This window comes from Macrotis lagotis, chromosome 8 (assembly GCF_037893015.1).
Source record: "Macrotis lagotis isolate mMagLag1 chromosome 8, bilby.v1.9.chrom.fasta, whole genome shotgun sequence".
In the NCBI taxonomy this organism is placed as follows: domain Eukaryota; kingdom Metazoa; phylum Chordata; class Mammalia; order Peramelemorphia; family Peramelidae; genus Macrotis; species Macrotis lagotis.
Window position 1 is genome coordinate 191,989,265 of NC_133665.1, and position 22,248 is coordinate 192,011,512.

The window sequence follows — 22,248 nt, forward strand, 5'->3', positions numbered from 1 at the left end:
TATGCGAGGTGACATAATGGAGAGAAAGTGTTGGGTTTAGACTCAGGAGTCCTGTGTTCAAAACATGCCTCTGCTACTTAGCACCATGAGCAACTCACATAAATTTTCCCAGACTTAGCTTCCTCATCTGTTAAATTAGAGCATGAGATTGCATAGTCTCAGAGGTCCCTTTGGAATCTAAAGCCCATGATCATTCTGAAGCCAGGTATTTTTTAAGTAGCTAATTGTGCAGGGGATGGAGAGCCAGTCAGGAAAACAGGAAGACCCGAGTTTAAATCTAGCCTCAGACACCTACTTGCTGTGTAACCCTGCTCAAATCACTTAACCTTGTTTGCCTCAGTTTCCTTATCTGGAAAAGTAAACTATTCCAGGGTCTTTTCCAAGAAAACTCCAAATGGGGTCACAAAGAGTCAGACACAGGGCAGCTAGGTGGTAGAGTGGATAGAGCACTGGTCCTGGAGTCAGGAGAACATGAGTCCAAATCCAACCTCAGACACCTACCATGTGATTCTGGGCAAGTCACTTAAGCCCAATGACTTTCAGAAATCAAACAAAAAAAAAAAATAACCCTTCTCAGTGATACAGTGATCAAAGACAATTCTAATAGACCTATGATGGAAACTGCCACCTACATCCATAGAAACACCTATGGAATATGAAGTCAGACCAAAACAGACTATTTTTACTTTTTTTAAAATTTGCTTTTTTGTTTTTTTTCTTCTTGTGGTTTGTCCCTTTTGTTCTGATTCTTCTTTCATAGCATCACTAATTTGTAATTATGGGTAATATGACTGAACATGTACTATATCAGATTACTTGCTATCCTAAGATGGAAGGGGAAGGAAGGGTCAGAGAGAGAAAAATTTACAAAAAAATGAATGCTAAAAATTATCTTTACAAAAAAGTGGATAAATAAATAAATTCATTAATTTTTTTTAAAAAAATTCAGACACAGTGAAAAACAACTGAACAGAATCCATTTGATTTGTCCTTGCAAGGCTGTTATTTTTAGCCATAGCTCTTGCTGAGGAGACCTTGTACTGCCCAAGAGCTGGATGGACCTTTCTCAGCATCATCCACAAATAGCAGCATCTGGAGACCATCACCTTGGAAGGGAATCCAACTTCCATTTGGAGTCTGTACAGCCCATCCTCCATGACCCTGGCAAATGACATTGCCAAACCTGTCTGATCCAGACCAGTTAGATCAGCCCCTGGAAAAGGAAAAGGGATAGACGGACAGGTGGGGATGACCAGAGCAGCTGGTGAATGCCCAGAGAGCAATTCCTGATTTTGAAGGAAGCCTCTCAACTCTCACAGTGTTGGGTGCCTTCTGGCCTATCACAGTTGAAATGTTCAAAGATGAACATGACCCTTGGATTGTTCAAAAGTGATGGCTCACCCTGGATGGTGGCATCTGATTTCCTTCATCTGTGTAGTACAAAATCCCAACCCTGCTAATATCTAAGGGCTTTCCAGAACTGACTGGAAGTATGACCAGAACCAGTAGCCTGGAACTTATCAATGAGCATAGGAGAATTTACATCCTCAAAGTTGGGGTAAGGAGACTCAGGACAACAAAGAAGCTGAAGATGATCATATCTCATACCCTTCTCCAATGAGTTTAGCCATGGGATTCATATGGTAACCAATCATTCTACAGTTCACCCTCCTTTTGTTATTTCCAGGCCTAAATCTGACCATACAATGCCTGTTTTTAGGTCATCTGGGATGGTCATAGATAATGAGAGGATCAGTTAATCCAATATTACTGTGCTTGTGTCTAAGATGGAATCCCATGTGCTATTGACAGATATACTGCAGAGACCTTGTGGGGAGCAGGGCCTTTAAGGTCATCCTGAGTAATTTTTATTTTTAATTTTTGTTTTTGCAATCCACAAACGAAAAATTCAAGGGAACTTGTGGTGTGGCCACTTTTCAGTCACCAAGTGACTATGATAGTGTGGTCTGCTCCTTTGGTCACAGCACTATCTGATAGTCTTGATCCTCCTTGGAAGGAGAGGAAGTTGAGGTAGACACTGGGACAACCCTTTGACATTTTGGTGCATCCCTACCTCTTCCTCAAGATCTCCCTACAGCCTCGAGCATTCCTTAAGGTAAATGAGTTTAGGGTTTGTCAAATAGGCAGTCAATCTGCTTCCCGTCAAAGCTGTACCATTGAAGTAATTCATCACAAGAGCAAGGGTGGCAAGGGGACAATCACTTCACACTCCCATACATGCCATGCCTTCAAATCTCAATGTCAGGGAAGCCATGAGCTCACACCCTTGAAAAGCCTCTAGTCAGAGGGCAGCTAGGTGGCACAGTGGATAGAGCACCGGCCCTGGAGTCAGGAGTACCTGAGTTCAAATCTGGCCTCAGACACTTAATAATTACCTAGCTGTGTGGCCTTGGGCAAGTCACTTAACCCCATTGCCTTAAATAAAAATAAAATTAAAAAAGAAAATCCTCTAGTCCACTTTCCTGAAGTTGTTCTAGGGGGTGATTTCTTAAGGATAGTCTATGGTTTGCTTCAGATGTATTTTTAAAAAATTAATTTTTAATGTGAATTAGATGAAATTATAAATAGCAATGTTCTTGATGTTTCACCGACATCTCTTCCTCCCTATCTCTCTTCTACTCTGTTCACAAAACAATGCCTGAACAAGAAGCTCTAACTTCTCTGTCCCCCAAAAATCAAACCAAGAAGTCATCTAACTGCAAGAGATCATTCCCCAACCTTGACTTGGAGTTGAAAGACCTGAGTTTGGATGCCATATCCAGTTGGGTCACTTTATCTCTCTTGAGGCTATTTGTCATTTGGTCTCTGTTTTTTCATCTGGTGATTTTCCTTTTTCATAAAAAACCAAGTGAGCTCCACAGCATATTGTTTCTCTGGTGCCCTATGGTTCTGCAAACTTCCAGAGGCAGGTCAACCATGGCTACTGCTGTCTCTAGCCCAGAGATGTTTCTAGAGGTAGCTGTGCCCTTGGTCCAGACTGCAGGGGAAGCCCTGCCTCCTTCCTGTCATGCAACTGTCCACTTTGGTTTTGTCCTGTAAATAGGTCAATTAGGTAAAAAATGAGAAAATAAATCAATTCTTACATGCATAATTGGGTAAATAATCAAGCAAATGAAATTGTAGAAGCTAGGTGGGTGAAAAAAAGGAAAAATAAATTTTTGCAAAGCACAGACTTGTAAAAGATGGAAAACCCCAAAAGCTTCTGCTGAGATGAGGGTTAGGATAATAGAAGTAACGCAAGGAGCTCCAATAAGTCATGGGAGGAGGGAAGGAGATGGAAGAGCTTAGGGAAAAGATTATGGAGAAGATGAAATGTAATCGGCAGACACTGGAACTCAAAAACTAGACTTTAAGGGATAAAGAAATGGATGATTGAAAAGTTTTGCAAAGAAAACTTGGTATTATTTAGTGGACTAGCAGCTCTGTGGATGAAACAGTGAAGGCAGTGAGGAAATGGGCTTGATCTTGGGTGGTCCTGAGGACTGCTGCTCTCTGTCACCACCAGACTTCATCATGAGTGCTGTATCATGATAAAACATTAAAGAGAGATATTGAAGCAGATAGATGATGCAGTAGGTAAGACTACTGACTTTGGAGTCAAGAAGACCTGAGTTCAAATCCTGCCTCAGACACTTATTAGTGTCTGACCTCTGGAGAGGTCACTTCATGTCTCTCAGATTCAGTTTCCTCATCTATAAACTGAAAATGATAATAGCCTGTACTTCCCAGAGTTATTGTGGAGACCAAATGAGATATTATTTTAAATAGCACCACAAGCTTTAAGTGTCATAGGAATGAGTTGTTATTCTAAAAGAATATCCAGAGGATGGCACAAGGATTCAAGCTTACACCTTAGGAGGATCAATCAAATGGCCTAAGGAGGTATTTATCTTGGAGGAGAGAAACCTGGTTGGAGGGAGGCAGTGGGGTAGAGCAACTGTGATGTTTGAGCGTTTTCTTTCAGAAGTTCTCACAAAGAAGAAGGATCAAAGTTATTCTGTTTGTCCTTGGAGGGCAGAAGTTGGAGCAATGGGTAATGCTTACAAGAAGGCAACATTAGTTGGATTCCAGGAAACATGTACAATCAGTCAAGTAGCCCTAACACTTGTGATATGGCAGGCTCTAGACTTGGCACCAGGCTCACAGAAACAAAAGAAGCCCAGTCCCTTCCCTTAAGGGATTTTCAGTTCTCTCTCTCTCTCTCTCTCTCTCTCTCTCTCTCTCTCTCTCTCTCTCTCTCTCTCTCTCTCTCTCCTCTCTCTCTCTCTCCCCTCTCTCCTCTCTCCTCTCTCTCTCCCCATATGTATGTATGTATGTATGTGTGTGTGTATGTGTGTATGTGTTTGTGTATGCAAGGCATATGTAGACATGGTCTGTGTGGGGCCAGAGAGTGCAGAGTTTGTGCAAGGGCTTCATACAAAAGAAAGATGGAGTCATTTTCTTAATACTGAGTGTCATCGAGAGTCAGGATGAGTGGTCTCAGGGGACTGTGGTTTTCTTCTGATTCAAATGTCTCCAAAAATGGCCCCAGCCCATGAGCACTGCACATGAAACCTTTGTCCTTTTTGACATTGATATGGTGCTGGTTTAGAAAGATAGCTAGATGATAGCTAGATAGATGCTAGGTGGGTGGGTAGCTAGCTAGCTAGATAGATAGGTGATAGCTAGATAGATAGACAAATAGCTGCATGGATGAATGATTGAATGACTGGCTGACTGGATGGCTGGATGGATAATTGGATGGCTGGCTGGCTGACTGGCTGGCTGATTGGCTGGATGGTTGGATAGAACGATGAATGGATGATAAATAGAAGGTTGGATGGATGGATGGATGGATAGAAAAAGAGGATGGATGGATAAATAAAGAAGATGGATGGATGAATAGATGAATGGATGGAGAAATTGGATGGAGAAAGAAAGGATGGATAAATTGGATGGATGGACAGATAGATGAATAGATGATTAGATGGATGGATAGATTGGATGGACAAAGAAAGAAAGAAAGAAAGAAAGAAAGAAAGAAAGAAAGAAAGAAAGAGAAAGAAAGAAAGAAAGAAAGAAAGAAAGAAAGAAAGAAAGAAAGAAAGAAAGAAAGAAAGATTGGATGGATAAATTGGATGGATAGATATAGATATAGTTAGATGAATGAAGCGATAGATGGATAGATGGGTTGGAGGGATAGATTGCTGTATAGATACATGCATAGACAGACAGATAGATAGATAGATAGATAGATAGATAGATAGATAGATAGATAGATAGAGACAGTCATCTCACAAACACTTATTATGTATAGCCACTATGTGACAGGCAATGTGCCAAGAAGTAGAAAAACAAAGAAAGGACTTACAACTAATTAGTGGCAAATGCAGAATTCTAACCCACATCTTCTGCTGGTGAGTCTAAGGATCTTTCTCACATGCTCCTCTATGATCCCCACTTCTGAGTGACTGAAAGACCATAATTCTAGATCAATGTCACACAATTGATCATGAGTACAAACCCAGTGTGTCCAGTGGTAACAATCTGCAGAAATGCCTCTCACATAGAGATGCCCAACAGTCTTTGAGCTGAGACTTAACCAGAAGTCATCTGTGGAGAAGTATAATCCATGATACGACAAACTTTCCCCCCTCATGAAATGATAATGGGATCTTTGGTTTCTAATGGTACAAACTGTTTTTCAGATTTCATCAGACAGACTCCAATAGAAGACCAGGCCTGGACTCCATTTCTCTGCCCCAGACCCTGCTGCACTACAGACCTTTGGCTTCTAGAGTTGAATCAGATGTGTAAAGGAGCACCCTGAAATGATGGAAAGGCTTTAAACTTCATATTCGCTCTTCTTCATTTACATATATATGTTTTTTACTCTTGACTTTCCTAGCCAATGAGAGATGGAAACTGAAGCCACTTTTTAATGTGGTGAGCATAGGCAAGGAGGATCTACGAGTGAGGCCTGGTGTTCACAGGGTGCTAAGAAGAACACTGAGCTGCCTCGATATTGAGGTGGAGAACCATGGGCTCAGAACTTTGCCTATTCTGTCAGACTTAGTTGATATTTGGGTTGATTCTGCAAAACCCTCTTTTTTCTTTCCTCATTATACTTTATGACAAGTGATGGTTCTCTAAAGATAGAGGAAGAAGCATATAGAGGCTTGAAAATGGTACAAAAGACAGCAATAAAACTTTCAAATGAGAAAGGATGGATGAAAATGTGTTTTTCAAGTAGTGAAAGCTTGCTCTCAAGCTTCTCTCTGCAACCATGGAGCTATGAGGTCTTCGGCAAGCCCCTTCCCCTCACTGGGGCCTCAGTTTCCTACTTTACCAAATGAGGGCATTGGCTTAGATCAAAGTCCCTTCCAGCTATGGCATTCTAAGACTCACTAGAGTAAAGACAGAACCAAGGGGAATTCACCACTTGAGTATCAAAAGTTCCCCAAATTCCAGGCTTTCCTGCTGTCTAAGTCCTCTGCCACCTACCTGCCATCTACCTACCTGCCTAAGGAGCTATCCCACTTCTCCTCCCCAGATGCCCTTTATTGAGGATGGTCTTCGCCCTCCTTCCTCTCAGCTGCAACAATCGACTTCCAGAAGCCAGCCAAAAAGCCAGACGGTGGCCATGAAGCCCAGGATCCACTTGGCCATTCTTTCGGATTAATTGTTGATGGCTAACAAGATGCAGCTTCCCCTCAGTGCAGTCGGATTCCATCAGAAGGAAGCCCCTCTTGGGACTGTGAGAAGCCCCTGTCACTGAGGAGCGGTAAGCAATAGATTTATCTGCACTTGGGACCTGAGGAATGTGACCCTTGTACAACCGTCATTAAGTAAAAAATGTGTTGGGAGTGGAGTGGAGCGGAAGCAGGAATACAGGTGGCCGGGGAGCCTTTTGGAGGTTGCCCGCCTGACCCTAGCTCTGCCTCCACAAAGACTTTTCTAGTTTTGGAAACAAGACCCTGGGACTCGGGCTTCCTTTGGGGAGAAGGGATTCATGGACTCTCTGGACTGGGAGCTTATTTCTTCCTGATCTGAACCTCCCATTCCAGCAACTTTTAGAATTAGGTCTTTCACTAGGATGGGTCAGTGGAACATGGGAGACTAGGGATATTCTTTTCTTTCTTCTTATGCAGGTATGGAGTAACAAACCAATGAGGAGTCCCAAAGGTAGTGTGGATACTACAAAAATGCCTTGAGGACAATCCAGGAAGTAGGGTGTGATTCAGAAAGCAAAATGTGTCCCCCAAGGGAACCAGAGTCCTTGGAATCACAGGCCCCAAGAGATACTTTTATTTTTGTATTTGAAAAGATTTCCTGAATAAATATGAGGAGCTGACTGACAGTGGGCACCAGAATTCACACCAATCATCTCATCTCCCTTTGACCCAACATTAAGAAGGTAAAAATATAATCCTCTTCCTGTGTGGGCTGGCTTGCTGCTCCGGCTTCACCTCAAGTGGGACCATCTTTATATTTCCTTACAGATAGGAAAACATCAATTGAAACACAGAATCTCAGAGCTGGAAGAGATATCCAAGGACATCTGCCCCAACACATCGACCAAAACCCCTTCATGAATACGAATCCCCCCAAGTCCATCATCTGACCTTTGTTCAGAGAACTCCCAAAATGGGAAGCTCATTAGCTTGTATGGTAGGAAGACTGTTGATGGGATAATAATTGAATACCAAGCAGCTTTTGAATACCTACTCTCTTCTGATACTTTAAAAACCTGGGTTCCAATCCCAACTCGGCTACTTAATTGACAAAATTATTTAAGTTCTCAATCAATAATGAAGAATGTATTAGGCATCTCTGTTGTACCTATGATGTATTTATGTTCCTACATGCCTCAGTTTCCTCATCTCTACAGTAAGAAGTTTGGACTAGAGATGACTTCTAAGATCTCGCCCAATTCCCAGCTATGATCCTCTGATTTCCTGAGGAGACTCACTCCCCCTTTGGAAAACTGCAATTGTTAGGGTGGGTTTTTTCTTATATCATAAATTTTCTTCTTTGCAACTTCCAGCCAATGCTAATAGGGCCGATGTCTGGAGACAAAGTGATCCATCACTCTTGCATATGGCAGATATGTAACTATTTAAAACAACTCTCATGTCCCATTCACAAACACATCACCAAGGATATGCTGGGAGATGTTTAACAACAGATCAACTGAAAAATGTGTGGTCGATGCATTTGTAAGCTGAGTCTGCATTTTCCATCATTATTTGAAGTCTAGAAAATAAGAAAAAAAGAAATCCCACAGAAAATCAGCCCTGATTTGTGATATTTGCTGGTTTCCAAGATGTAAACACTCATTCTCCAAATGTGATGATCAGCACTCCTGAACTGGTGGGAGTTGACTTCAGCAGACTCTAGCTGTTCCCTTGTGAAGTCCTCCTGAGCTACAGTGCACTTCAAAACTGCAAATAATTTTCAGCTGAACTCTTTTCTAGCTGCTTCATGGCCCTGATCTGGGCTTCTCTGGTCAATTTGGATTAATAAGACTTTAAATGGAAAAGTCTCTGATCCAATGGAATTTTTTTAATAGCCTGATAAGTCTGTAAGGGACTCTCTAAAAACCCAATGACAATAAAAAGTGGGTCATTGTCAGTCTCTTATTAAATTGTCCACCTAGTCAACCTCTTGGTCATTCGCTATAACCAATCTGTGGTCACTGGACACAGAATTTCTTATGAGTAGCAGATGAAGAATTCATTACTTCCCTTGGACCCATTAAAAGTAAATGGACCCTGCTCTGTGCACACTCATCTCTAGAGGGTGAGCTCAGTTCAAGAGGACTGGGTCTTCACCTTTTCCCTTGTATCTCATCTCAAGCACAGTAAGGGGGAGGTTGTCTCCTCACACCCACCAAAACTAGGAATGGTGACTTTCTATCGAAGCACATGGCCCAAGGAGGAATGTGACTGCTTACAAAGTCTAAAGGGATTATTCCAAAATATTGCTTCCTGAGAAACCCAGTCCTGGTAGAGGAGGGTCAATTATGAATTCCCAAATAATAAGATCCAGAATCTAACTTTCCAGAAAAGAAAGGAAATTTTTAGAGCAGCACTAACTTTGAGAATTGCCTTATGAATAATACCACATTGAAGAGTTCTTTGCTTTAAAATTTTAGGCACTAGGGGCAGCTAGGTGGCACAATAGATAGAGCACCAGCCCTGGAGTCAGGAGGACCTGAGTTCAAATCAACCTCAGACAATAATTGCCTAGCTGTGTGACCTTAGGCAAGCCACTTAACCCCATTGCCTTAAATAAATAAAAACATTTTTAAAAAATTAAAAAAAACTTTAGGCACTAGATTTCCTATGACCTCCAAGCTCAGGTGACTCCCAAGACTCTCTCCTGAACTCTTTTCTAGCTGCATGCCCCTCTCCCTCTATATTACTCCACTCAGTTCCTATGGATTTAGTTAGCATCTGTCTCTACGCTGGTGAATCCAGATCTGCCTTTCCTGCCCCAAGCTCTGGGGATCTCCAATCTTCCGTCTCCAATTGCTTTTCAGACATCTCCAACTGGATGCCCAAAGACATCTCAAACTCAGCATGTCTAAAACAGAATTCATTATATTTCCATTTAAGTCTTATCCCACTTCCACCTTTTCTTTCCCTGTAGAGGGCAACGCCCTCCTCCAGTCCCTCTGAAGTCATCCCATACTCTTCCTGCTCTCTCATAGCTCCCTATTGGAGACACATCTATTATCTCATATCTCTATATCCAAGATGCTGTCAAGACCCAAGAATTTTGACTCAACATCTATGCCCCCTTCTCTCCTCTGACACTACTCCCACCCTGATGTGGGCTATTATAATAGCAAGCAGCTGGGGGTCTGCCTGCCTTTAGTCTCCCACCACTCCAATCCAACCTTTATTCAGCCCCTAATGTGACTTTCCTAAAGGGCAGGTCTGACCATGTGGTGCTGGAGAAGACTTTTGGAAGTCCCATGAAAAATAAGGTGATCAAATCAAATTTGGTCAGACTATCCATGGAAAGGACAAATACTGAAACTAAAGCTTAAATACTTTGGTCACCTAATGAGAAGAGGGGGATTATTAGAAAAGATCATGAGGATAGGAAAGATTGAAGGCAAAGGGAGAAAGATGTGAGAGGCAGATAGTATCATGGAACCAAGAACCTTGTCAGACTCTGGGAAATAGTGGAGGACCAAAAGGTCTAGTGTGCTGTGATCCATGGGGAGTGAGGGGAGGGTCACAAAAAGTCAGACACAACTGAACAGCAACAAGATCTGACCATGCACATTGATGAAGTGGAAACACTGGGCAAAACGCCAATTTTCCGTGCTGACTTTCTCCCTACAAAGCCACCATCTTGTCTGAGTTTATGGTTTCTAACATCCCTGGGGAATGTACCTTTCTGTGCCATTCTTGTATCAATGAGGACCATATCACTATCTTGTGTTTTGTTGGAAATCTTCCCCATAGCATGTACTCCAAGTCCAGTAAACATCCCTATGTCTTAGGTCAAAATTTTCTTGCCCCAGACCTTAACCAGAACATCTGATCCACTGAGGCTCACAAAGAATATTGAGATAGCAATGTTCTCCAAATAATGAGCAAACCGTTCTTGACTGTCTAATGTGATTCCCTGAACCACACTTGTCCCCAAGTCCTCCCCAGTCTCTTCCAGATCACCCTCATTTTCTTCTCTCTTTAAAAGTTTTTCCCTGTCTTCAAAATATTGCTAATTCTTGGAACTCAGCCCACTTGGAGAAGCATAATAAGCTCTGACTGTCCCCTGTAACTCTGTTTCAGCCAAAGCCATTTACTTCTAGACCCCCTCCTCCATAAACTGCAGTGGCTCCCTCTCCTCCAGGAACAAATTAATACGCTGTTTGACATTCCAAGCCCTCCCTAAGCTGGCCCCTCTTCCCTTTCCATGCGTCTTACACCTTCCTCCCTGCCAAGAACTTTTTCCATCTAATGACACTGAGCTCCTGGCCTTTCCACCAATGGAACACTCAGTCTCTCAGCCTCAGGAAGAAATGGAGCCAGAATACCTGGTTTGCATTCAGGAGGACCCGAGTTCAAATACTACCACAAATACTTGCTACATGACCCTAAGTGAATCATATACTGTCTTTCTGCTTAGTGTCTTCAAATGATAAGAATAATAATAGCACCCACCTCACAGGGTTGTGGGCAGGACCCAAGGCATATGTCTGATCTATAGTAGGTGCTCAATAAAGGCTTATGTCCTTCCTAAGTAAGATTCCTTGAGCAGCAGAGATGGCAAAAACCAGGCAAACAGCAGTATCTCAGAGAGGAGTGTCTGGCAAGGTCCAGTCAAGACTGAGGCTGGAGGGAGCAGCACAAACCCATCAGCTGGTGTCCCTAGCCACTGGCATTCCCAACCTTTCGGACTCTCCACTCATGATGTCTCCACCCACTTGTCTACTCTCCATGAGGATACTTGGTGTATTTGTAAGAGTGAGCCCCCTGCTTTGTGGAGGGCTGCTGGTTTTCCTGTCATCGTGTCATTTCGGTGAATTCCTCTGCTTTGAGCTAATTGTGTCCAACAACTGTTGAAATATAAATACACTGGTGGGGGCTCCTCGGAGATCACTGTGAGTGATTGTGGACCCAGAGGGAAACTTGGACATGGAGATCTGCCTGTTGAGAGGAAATTCATATCCATATTGTCAGCTTGGACTGTGGGCACAGACGCAAATGGGTAGTTAGAACAGTGCATAAATGGTTGCCCACGTGCAAATCATGAGAGTAAATGCACATTTGTGTATTTATGCATGTGCACAGCGGGTGAATGGACTGAGATTCTAGTTCCAGTTCTGCAACTGTTCCTAACAGGGAAATCCAAGTGTGGAAAATCCCTTTGCAAATGCCGATTGACAACTTGTCTGTAACATAATGGTCTTAGAAAGTGGCCTGAGGACACTCAGAGCTTGAACCCCTGCACCTGGGTTAAGGTAGAATTTGGATTTCTTTCAGAAATCATATAGTTATTTTAATGACCCCAACCTTCTCCCTATACTGAGGTTCATCTAGAGAGAGAGAGAGAGAGAGAGAGAGAGAAGCAGAGAGTGAGAGAGAGCCAGAAAGAGAGAGAGAGAGAGAGAGAGAGAGACAGAGACAGAGAGAGGAGAGACAGAGAGAAGAGATACAGAGATACAGAGACAAAGAGAGAGACAGAGACAGAGAGGAGAGACAGAGAGAGAGAGACAGAGAGAGAGACAGAGAGAAGAGACAGAGAGAGACAGAGAGAGAGAGCCAGAGAGAAGATATACAGAGAGATACAGAGACAGAGACAAAGAGAAAGACAGAGACAGAGACAGAGACAGAGAGAGAGAGAGAGAGAGAGAGAGAGAGAGAGAGAGAGAGAGAGAGAGAAAGAGAGAGAGAGCATTTATCAAGGGTTTCTTGTGTGCACTGGAATAAGAGTTGAGGAGACACAAAAGGCAAAAGTCAGGCCCTCCCCTCCAGAAGCTCACAATCTAAAGGGAGGATAATAGACCAATAAACATATACAAAAGCTAAGCAGGGTAACTAGGAAGAGAAGGGGGGCCTTAGAGTTAAGTGGGGTTGAAGGAAGCTGCTTATCCAGGCTGGGATTTCTCCAAAACCTCCAGGAAGCCAGAAATTGGGAGATGGAGATGAGGAGGGAGAGGCTCTGGGACTCATGGGGGCAGTTGGCAAAAATGTCTGCTGTCTGGATAGGAAGCGTCTTGTTCAAAGAAGAGTCAGGAGGCTGTTCAAATGATGCCATAGGGCTCTAGGAATGTGCACACACACACACAGAGACACAGATATACATAGTCACACACACACACACACACACACACACACACACACACACAAGATATATATGTGATCTATAAGTATGTCTTCGCAATGCCACTTGAATTTATCTCCCCAAACTTCAGGCCCGCCATTCCCAGAGAGGAGCTGGCCGCCTCCTCTAAATCTGATGGGCTGTAGGCAGGGAGCAGTGTGATTTATTCCCCAGCAGGCTGGCTGCCCAGGCCGGCCTCTGGCCGCCCGCCTATTATTCAGATGTATTCAGGAGCCGGCCCTTCCTTGTGGGGGGATGCTCGGCGCTCTCCAGGCTGCCGCATCTGTGTCTTGTTCCTTCCCTCCCTGGGAGAGATGTCCAAAGTAGATTTTTCCCGTCCCCCCCAAGGTTAAAGCAAAGAAGGAGATGTCCTTTGCATTTCTCCCACTCCTGACTCATGGAAAATAATCCATCTGCCTCAGAAAGTGACAGCTCCTGGCACCCACAAAGGTGCCCGAGGAGAGCTGGCGGCTCCCGGCATGGGCTGGCGATGAGTATCAGGCTGCTCCAGGAGGCTCTCGAGCTGGCTACCTGGAGAATGACAAACTTGGATTCTTTCTCATAAATCTCTATATTTCATCTGGTTAAATATGAGCTTCAGGAAGAGAGCAAGGCAGAGGAGATGCCTAATGGTGGGAGCTTTTACCAGTGTCTACCCAGAGACCCTGGAATGATCAGGGCCTTGGGGCCCCTAGATCATCCAGATGGAGGAGTCGGGCCTTAGAGGCCCAGCTGCACAGAGACCAGGTCAGCAAGGCCTGCTAGGCTGACAGACTCCTTTCACTAATGAGGAAGATGAGGCCTAGAGAAGCTGGGACTTGATTGGCAGACCAGAGGGAGGATTTGAACCTAGGATTTCAGCCTCTTGGGTCAGTGGTCTTCCCATGGCCTAATGATATTCTGTCACGTAGGCGGTAGGCAGGTGCTCCTGGTCATAATGGCTGACCTTTACAGAGAACTCCTTTCCGATTTGTCCAGCTCTGTTCATGTACTTCTAGAAGCCATGCCAAACCCACCCAGAAGGGTTATATTGGAGAGAAATTGGCTCTCTGCACAGGTGGAAAAGGTTTCCACTCTAAGAGGAAATAGGAAGTTTGGGCCAAAAAGTCAAAGAGCAATGCAAATGAGGGAGCTGGGGCTCAGAGAGGCTGGGGAGGGGTCCTGATCACACAGCTGGTAACGTCAGGGTGAGGATTGGAAGTCTGGTCATCTCCTCTCAATTGGACTAAGGAAGGTCCCTGGGGCAGCTATCTCCTCATGCCCAACCCACCCTGTGGCTCTCCTTTGGCCTCCATCATGCCCCAGGAACCTCTTCATCCCCTAGATCACATCTGCCCTACTACTCCTCCCTCATCAAGAGGCCCCTCAGACCATGGAGAGAGAAATCCTCCTATGGTCTTCATTTCAGGAGCCCCCCCCTAGTCCAGGCACCTCTTCACTTCCTGCCCTTCCTTTGTTCCATTCCATGCCCCTGCCCCTCCCTTGTTCCCCTTTCAGCTTCCTCTTGGTTTCTTATCATTCCTCCTTAGAGCACAAACTCTCTGAGAGTTTATCCCTAGATTTGTGTCCCTAGAACTTAACCCACTGCCTAGAACATAGCTTAATAAATACCTGCTGACACACTGACCATGCCACATGGCCACCCCAAAGATCTGATGCTAGTAAACCAATCAATGAACATTTAGAAAGCCCTGACCCATGGGCTTGACATTGGACCAGGCCCAGAAAATTCAAGGACAAAAATGAAATGGTCTTTGTCCTCAAGAAGCTGACCTTCTCTTAGACTTTACTTTCTGCTGTGAGGATATTTCTTTGCCCTTTTGCTCCTCCTCCCAGATAGGGCCCTGGCCCCCCACTAGAGGACAGGCTCTGCCTAGTAGCTCCCCACCCCCTGTCCCCAGGCTTTGTGCCTTCTTTTCCTCCCAGCAAGGTCAAACTCCTCTGGGAAGCTCCCATGGGCCTGCTAGACTCAGCCAGAAGCCCCTGGATCAGGTGACTCCCAAAGGCTGCTTGAGGAGAGGAGACTGGTACAGGAAAAAGAAATCCCCTATCCAAAAGGCCCTTCATGGTGGAAGGACACAAATGTGCCCAAGGAGCCAACTTCTCTTTATGTTAATCTTTTGAGGAAGCAGTGCCTACTCCCCCAAATCTCAGTTCCTCCTGCCTTACTGGTTGTGTGACTGACCTGAGCTCCTTTACTGGAATACCTGGCATGGTCTAGAAGCCAGTGCTACCCAAAAAAGAGGTAGGTGGGCTGCCTCAGGTGGTAGTGGGGTCCCCCTCCTTGAGTCTCCCATAAGGACCTACACATTAGTTGGTGGGTATGTGTTTATTGAGGATTCCTTTGTCAATGTATATATTCAACTCAATGCTCACTCAGGTCCCTTCTGGAAGGTCTCCCAGGAGCAGCCCAATCAAGGATTCAAGGAGGCAAGGTAGAACTCAAGGGAATGATTTTCTTTCCTTTAGTTTCCTAGATATGGGTAGGCAATATTTGGACTTGGAGATGAAGATGGTGGGGGTAATAGGGGAGGCGATTTATTGGGTAGAAATTATTCATCTCCTCCACTCTAAGGGGGGAAATCTCAGCTATTTCCCAGGGACCCAAATTTCCCATCAACAACCTCTTGATAGGTTCTTCTCAAATGAAGCCAAGAATTCACCACTTTTCAATTCCTAGATTTAGGAGACTGAAGGGACCTCAAAGGTCATCATGTTCAAGTGTTGCATTTTGAAGATGACAGAACCAAGACCCAAAGAAATTGAACAAATCCAAGGTCACATGGAGTAACAAAGCTGGAATTTGAGTCCAGATCCTCCAGGTCTTTGGCTTGGGATGAACCTTATTACCTTTCCTTCACTCGGAGCTGCTCCTGCAGAAGTGACCAGCTTTCAACCCATTCCTCAGATTAAGTCTGCTGCTTCCCTATCCCAGGGAGGGGAACTCCTGGAAAACAAAGGGACTTTCCCACAGGGATTGAATTTGGTGATCTTGCAATTTGAGTCAAATTTATTTCCTGTTTTGGGTGTCCTTGTGGAAAGATTCCATTCCAAAGTGGGCCAGCCAGTCAGTTTGTCAGCTCTAGGGCACTCTCACAAAACAGAAGGGGCTTGAGATTAGGGGTTCAGAGGCTCAAGAAACAGCTGTGGGGCATTAGAATGGGATCTGAAGCCAGAGAACTGAGACCAAAGTCTAGCTCTTCATTTTTCTTTTTTGTGTCCTTGGGTCTCAATTTTCCCATCTAGAGAAGGGGGGGTGGGATTATTTACTAGATGACATCCAAAAGAAATTTCAGCACCAGCTCTCTGCTAACACAAGAAAGGCTGAGAGAGAAACAGAGACAAAAAAAGAAAGAAAAGTAGAGAAAGGATGAAAATTTAAAGAAGCAATAGGAAAAAAAGTAAAAGGAGAAAGAGGAAAGATGCAAGGAAGGAAACAAAGGAGGGCAAAAAAGAAAGGGAGAAAAATGAGAGAAAAGGATTAGAGAAAAGATGAAGGAAGGAAGGAAGAAGGAAAGGAAGAAAGAAAGAAAGAAAGAAAGAAAGAAAGAAAGAAAGAAAGAAAGAAAGAAAGAAAGAAGAAAGAAACTTCCTTCAATCTCTACCTGTTGGGCACCTCCCCCCCCAACTCCGCCTCTCCTGTGCAGGCTCAGAGGCAATCCCCCTAGATCTTCCCCTGCCCCAGTCCCAGAGCTCATAATCTCCCTCCTGGGCAGGGCCCAACCTCTTTCTTGCCAGCCCCCTCGTCCACACCAACCATTGGAAATGGAGCTTAGCACTACTGTGGAAAACTTGAGTCCAACCCACCACGTGTCCTCCCATGTTAGCAGGGTCTGTTCCCTAGCTGGAGTGGAGGCAGCTGCAGCTGGGCCCTGGTTTTCATTAGTGGGAAGCCCCTGGTGCCAGAAATGCATCAGTCTGTAATTCTATAGGTTCACGAACCCAAGATCACAAGGCATGAAAGGCCAAGGAACAGGGGAGTGAGCTGACTCCGGACCACTCCTGATAGTGCAGGCGAATTACAACCCATTTATTATCTGCCTTGCATCACAGCCCCTTCACTTCTCCATTTTCCCCTCTTGTCCATAATCAGGGCCAGCCCTCAGCAACATTCTAAGAGAGGGAATGGTTTTCTCATGGGCTTTCCTGCCTTGTGAGTTCCCTGTCTTGATGCCTTAGGCCTTCCAGGACTTAGATGGAGAACATTGGCTCCAGAATCAGATGACCCATGTTCAAATCCTTCAACCTTGGAAAGTTACTTAAACTCCCAGGAACTCAGTTTCCTCAAATGTAAGAAAAGGGAATTGGATGTGTCTGAAGATCCCTTCCAGTTTGAGATCTATCTATACTGGACTCCATCTACCCAAAGTCCCTCTTTCTAGGCCAAGAATTCTTGCCTTGGGGTCCATGGGTAAATTTCAGAGGAGCTATAAACTTATATGAAGTGAAAAATTACATCATTATTTTTACCAACCTCTAACTGAAATTCAGCATTTTATTCCATTATAGATGTAGGCTATGTTAATAAGAACTTAATTCAGTTGTAGAGAGTTGAATTAAAAGACGGGTTTAGTTTTAGGTAAATGTCAAAATGTAGCTTGATTTTGATTATGACCACCCTCCATATTTTAACATAGGTCAATAAAATCATAGATTTGCCTGGACCATCAAAAAAAAAGAAAAACTGTGGGCATCAAAACATGAATCAGAGAAAGATTCCATAGGCATCACCTAAGGGCCAAACAGGTCCATGAGCACAAAGAAGGTTAAGACACCTACCAAAGGGGAACCCTCTCTATGCTCTGGAGTGATCTTTCTGCATATCCAAGTGTCCTGGTATATACCATCCTCAAGTGTCCAGTAATATAAACCTTCACACATCTCTCCACACACACCAATCAATCAATCAGGAGCTGATGATAAGGACCTCCACAGGGTCATGCTCATTTTAATTGACTATTTGGCAACATTTCAACTGATCTAAAGATGACCATAACTTCAACCGTAGAACAGTAGACAACTCAGACCAGGACAATGAGACTGGTGACACAAAACGATTTCTTGTCCTAACTTGGCCCCCAATAACTGCAAAAAACTCATCTCAACTATATCTTGTGGGGGGAGGACTCCTCTCTGACTTACTTATCAGATTCATAGCATTATAGATTCATAGCCAAAAGAAGTCTTATAACTCAAGTGAACTAATTCTACCCTTTACATGTAGTACCTCTCCCCTCTCTACCTCCCATTCCCAGCATCTAGAATCTTGGAGTCATCAAGGTAAACAGCTGATTGGAAGGACATGATGAGATGGCCCAGTGGTGCCATATTCAAAACATCAAGCCACCATGATGGTATGGCAATAAATATTGCTGGGTCTACTCAGTTGCCACTGTAAGACATGAACTAACAAAATACAGTCACCCAACAGAAGAATATAGGCATGGAAGCCTCTGTCTTCCCCCCAAGTCCATCCTGACAGAACTTATGCTCCTGTACAGAGAGCATTGCCATCCTGGGTTTGGAGATCCTGAATCTTCAGTTATGGACAGGAGTCAAACACCACATGCAAACTGTCCATGCTCCTTTGCTCACTGGAAGGGGCAGCGTGGACACTCAAAATCAACCCCACTCCAACATTTGTTGTATTTCTTATATTTGTTGACTTCCTTGCTTTGGAGAGATCCTTTGTCATATCTGAAGATGTCTGGGGAAAGGGGAGTATCTGAGAGAGGTGGGGGCCCAGGCCATAATCAGTGTTTTGATATTTGATGGTTGTATGTTCTATTGCTTTATTGATTTTATATTGATAGCCAATACTATATGCAAACACATTTTGTCTGTTTATGTATAGAATCAACTCTATTAAATAGAAGTCTTTTGAGAAGACAAAAGAAAGAAAAGGGGTTTGCCAGAGATGGGGTTCAAGAGTTCCTTCTGATTGGATGAATCCCCAATAATTCCTGCCACCCCCCCCCAGCATCTATGAGACAGTACTGCCCCACAGAGACAGGACAGAGGGATAGAAGTCCTATAGATAGGTAAGGGCTGATTCCCCCTCCACTTGTTGGCAAGAAGCCATGGAAATGTGTTCAAGAATCGAGACTCAATAGAACTGGGAAGACCAGTTGACCAGCGTAGAGTTAAAATAAGGATCCTGTCCCTGTTTCCTGGTTATTTAGGGTCAGGATTGAAGCAAGTACATTCAATAAGCCTTTATTAAGAGCCTATCATATGCGAGACGCTGCACTAAAAACAAATATAAAGACCAAAGACAGCTCCTGCCTTCAAGGAACTTGCAGTCTAATGGGATGGAGGAGACAGCATGCCTTTAGTTATGTATGAAAAAAAGATAAAAGATAAAGTGAAGATAATCTCAGAGGAAAGGAATTCATATTAAGGAGATTTCTTAAAGGTAGAATTTAAACTGAGAACTGAACCAGAAAAAAACAAGAAGGCATCTCTCTCTCTCTCTCTGTCTCTCTCTCTGTCTCTCTCTCTGTCTCTCTCTCTCTGTCTCTCTCTCTCTCTCTCTGTCTCACTCTCTCTCCATTTTTCTCCTTCTCACTTCCTATCATTCTATAGTTGGATCTCCAACACCTAGCATAATACCTAAAAGTAGCAAGCACCCAATAAATTCAAATAGATTAATTAGCATCAAATGACAAAAGATTTTTTCCTGACCATGGACCCTACCTACTTTAGATGGAGATAAAAGGATTCTCTAAAAGTTTTCAATTCAAATAAATGTTTGAGGAATGCATGGAGGATAAGACACCACCAAAACTCTTAGTGACAATTTAAAAACTGGCCTTCTTTAAAGGTTGGGCTCATTTCCATCACTACTGGCCATGGTCAGTAGTGAGCAGTTTGATAGAAGTTGTGCAGCAGGAGTGTAATAGTGATGATCCCTAGGGAGCAAGGTAAACAATGGGGCTCATTCTGGCAAAATAAAGGGGAAGTCACTATATGCAATCCTAATATAGCAAGGCCCTAAATAAATGTTTGTTTAAGACTCAAGCCCCTTTTCACAATTTTTAATCTAGTGATATGTAAATTTTAAGCACCTGCAGAACTTGGTACATGTGGTCTCATGAAACCTAACAATTTCCTTAAAAGGAAAAGACAAGGGTATTTGGGGGGACAGGAGTGTGGGGGTCAAGGACGAAGAACTGCACTTTCACTGAGGCTGAAACTCCTTAAAAATTATAGATCGGTATCTCATCTGTAATTTGTGGTATTAACAATTACCCTGAAAAACTCTGATACTGAGTGATTTGCCAGGGTCAAAGGCCAAACTCAAAGGCAAGTTTGGTGGATTCTGAGGCCGGCCATGATGGTGCTCTCCATCTCTGTCCATTGTTGCACAGACAGAAAGAATCAGAGGTAAGATCTGAACCCAGGTTTTTTCCTGATTACAACTTGAACCCCTTTCGCAACTCTGATGAAACAGAATAAAGGGAAATTCAAAAACCAAAGGGGAAATTTCCAAAGCAGATACCCTTATTGCCCTAGCTTCTCCGTCTTTCGCCATCAACCACTCTACCCCCATGATGATAAGACTGGGATGTAATAAATCAGGTCCTGGATGGCACAACAAACCTTAGGCTTCAGGGGAAGAGAGTGAGACAGAGACAAGGACAGAGAGGGTCCTCGTGCCTCTGCTCCTTGTGTCAGTAAATATGGAGAACTCTCCCTGTCCTCTGAAGTTTTTCACAATCACTAAATATTCACTAGGCACGTCCTCTGTGTAGAGTCTGGGGTGAGCACCAGAGAAAGCCAAAGTGCCCCCTTCGTGCATCTTTGAATGTCACTAGGAGAAATGGGGGGAGGGGGTTGGACCTGAGAGTCATCATTGTCTCATGGTGGTCCCCTGAAAATATCGCTGTCACCTAGTAGAAAAGAGGTAAAAACCATTCTTACAAACTGCCCTATACCACAGAAATATGAAATGTGCCAATTAACAGAACACCAAATGGAAATTTTAAACAATCCCATTTCAGAAAACAAAATTTAACTGTCTTTATAGGAATGGGGGGGGGAGTGTAGGGAGGTAAAAGGAAAATTGAGCCTGAGGCAAATGGATTTACAGGAGAATTCTATTAAACTTTAAAAAAATTAATACACTTCAAAATATTTTCAAAATTGGAAAGAAAACACTCTCATAAAATCCTTTTAAGAGACCAATAGAGAGTTATTATCTAAACTAGGGAAACATGAATTCAGGAAAGAGAATTGTAGACCTGGTGCAAATCAGAAATTGAATCTGTTTGGTGCTTTGTCCATCTGAATAATCTATATTTTTTGGTTAGTCTTTAAATAATCTTCACTTCTCTAAGTTATTTGGTTCTCCCAGGATGGATGGACTTTGGAAGGCAATAGTGGCTGGACTGAAATCATAGAAGAAATTCATGGGAGAAAGTTCAGAGAAAGAAAGACAGAGAGATACAGAGTCAAAGAGATAGAAACAAAAAGAGAGACAGAAACAGAAGGACAGAGAGAAGCAGAGAAATGGAAACAAAAAGAGAGATAGAGAGACAGAGACAGAAAGATAGAGATACAGAGAAAGAAAGACAGAGACAAACAAAAAGAGAGACAGGGAGACATAGAAAAAGAAATAAAAAGAGACAGAGACAGAAGGACAGAGAAAAGCAGCGAGAAACAAAAAAGAGAGACAGAGAAGCAGAGAGATAGAAACAAAAAGAGAGACAGAGACATGACAGAGAGACAGAGAAAGAAAGACAGACAGAGAGATAGAAACAAAAAGAGAGAGACAGGGAGACAGAGACAGAAGGACAAAGAGACAGAGACAGAGAAGCAGAGTCCAGGGTATTTATAGATGACCAAGAAGGGAAGGAATTTCTTAATGAGATTTCAAGTTTATTGTTTTAAGTTTGGGTTTGGGTTAATGAGAACCACTGCAACTTGAACAGCCTCAGCTAATATAAGCTCTTGGTACTTTGGAGATGGGGGAGGGGAGAAGGGGGTGTTAACTTTTCTGCAGAAAGAGGAAAGGCAAAAGGAACCCAAGGAGTCACAAGGACAGACACCAGGACGATGCAGCAACAAAAGCTCACTGACCTCATCTATGGCCCCCTCAGCTTTCTCATCTGGAGAATGGGGCTGCTAATACCTGGGAAGAAATGTAAAATCTGAAGGCTGCAGAAAGGTGAATTATTATCTTAATTATCAGGTCGGTTCTTACTATCAGGGAATAATTCTTAATAATTAATACAAATACAGCACTGTCAAGAACAATGATCATCAGCATTTATTAATAGAGAACAAACTTCTCTTGAGATGGTCAGAGCCCACTGGGGTGTGAAAGGGCCCTTTAATTCATTCAAAGCTGTCAGATTGGGGTAACCCAGTGCAGGCAAAGGTTCCTTCTTAGTTGTGATG

At 43.5% G+C, this 22,248-nt stretch overlaps 1 pseudogene; it reads right to left on the bottom strand.

Moving 5' to 3' along the window:
- The window catches only part of LOC141496592 (inosine-5'-monophosphate dehydrogenase 2-like), a 65,378-nt pseudogene that overhangs the window by 37,390 nt on the left and 5,740 nt on the right, over positions 1–22,248 (bottom strand).